This window comes from Gracilinanus agilis, chromosome 1 (genome assembly GCF_016433145.1).
Source record: "Gracilinanus agilis isolate LMUSP501 chromosome 1, AgileGrace, whole genome shotgun sequence".
NCBI classification, from domain to species: domain Eukaryota; kingdom Metazoa; phylum Chordata; class Mammalia; order Didelphimorphia; family Didelphidae; genus Gracilinanus; species Gracilinanus agilis.
The window spans coordinates 258,395,841-258,397,635 of NC_058130.1; positions in this window are offsets into that span (position 1 = coordinate 258,395,841).

Here is a 1,795-nt window from a genome sequence, read left to right on the forward strand (position 1 = left end):
TCTAGAGGAAAAAGGGAGCCTTTTGATTTATTGAATGAGGAGGAAGAAGAAATGGCTAAGTGGTGGATGAACTGGAATAGGGGAAATATTAAGGTAAGGGGAAAAAACAAAACTAATACTTGGTAGTATAGGTGACATGATTAAGGTCTGCAATAGAGTGATAGAAGTGTCAGAAAAGTTGAAATTTTATGTGGAATTCCTCTTAGAAGTTCTCTAAGGATCATGTGCCTTCTCAGGAACATTCTGCTTCACTGACAAATAGTAATTTGAAATTCTCTTCTATTGAAAGCTTAAAGTTGAATTATTTGGCTTCTTCATGCTTGGAAGATAGGAGTCTATGCCTAGACTCCCTAAGACACTTGCCAACTCTAGTCACTTGGTGTTTTACTATCTAAACTCATTTAGAATCTAATTACAGCATTTCTAACATTATTTCTGAAGATATATCTGACTTTAATCCTCCTAAATTCTAAATATAGAGTCTCCTCAATCAATTAGTCAACAAGCGTTTGTTAAACACTTAGGCTGTGTGAGGCACTGTGCTAAATCCTAGAGATATAAACTTAAAAATGTTTTCAAGTATACTATTATCACCAAAGCTGGAAAACAAATATTGCTATCTATCCATATTTTGTTTTAGATGCTGCAGAGAATAAGTGGTGCTTAAGAAAGAGACAGAGATGCCAATCTTGAGAAGATGTCAAATGGGGAAGGGTACATTACATTCTTTGAACTCTCTCTTGTTTTAAAAAGAATGAATTAACCTTAAAAAGCTTTCCAAGAATACCTACTAATATTTCAGTAACAAAAATACCTATACCAAGGTTCCCAAACTTTTTTGGCCTACTGCCCCCTTTCCAGAAAAAATATTACTTAGCCCCCTGGAAATTAACTTTGTAAAAATTTTAATAGCAATTAATAGGAAAGATAAATGCACCTGTGGCCATCACCACCTCCCTGGATCACTGCAGCTCCCCACTTTGGGGATCACTGGCTTATACGATGCTTAAGCTATATGTAGCATACTTCTCAGGGACTTATTAATTGCTTCTAGGAATAATTGAATCCCAAACTCATATGCTAGGTTTGTATAATCTGGTACCACTTTCCCATATTATCGTAGCAAAGTCAATCTCAAATCAACTCCCACTGATCAAAATTTCAGTCTCCCTAGACTAGAGGATTTCCTCACTTCTTTAATATTTCTCTCTCTCTTTATGAGTCTTAAATTATACACCTAAACATAAAGCTTAGAATTTATCTGGTTACATAGGTTTTATAATAGCAAAATGGTAATTAAATTGAAAGTAAAAGATACAAATATAGGAAAAAAATTGTCAAAATATAATAACTAATTATATTAAAAGCATTAAGACATAAACAAATAATTTGGTTTATAAAAATATGACAAACGGTACCTGAAATCAAGATCTAGCATTATTTGTAATGGAAAAACACTAAGGATTTTTCCAATGATAATAAGGTAAAGCAAAGATTTTTATTATTATCATTGTTATTATTTCATATAACTCTAAAATGGTTGCTATAGCAATTAAAGAATTGAATGAAAAAAACACAATTAAAAATTAAATAATCACTTTTTTCCAAAAAATATTTAATGATTTACATAGTAAACATGAATGTCTCAAATACTTTATTCTTTAGTGAGTATTTAACTAAGTTATAGGAACATAGGGAAAGAAAGAAAGAAAGAAAGAAAGAAAGAAAGAAAGAAAGAAAGAAAGAAAGAAAGAAAGAAAGAAAGAAAGAAAGAAAGAAAGAAAGGAAGGAAGGA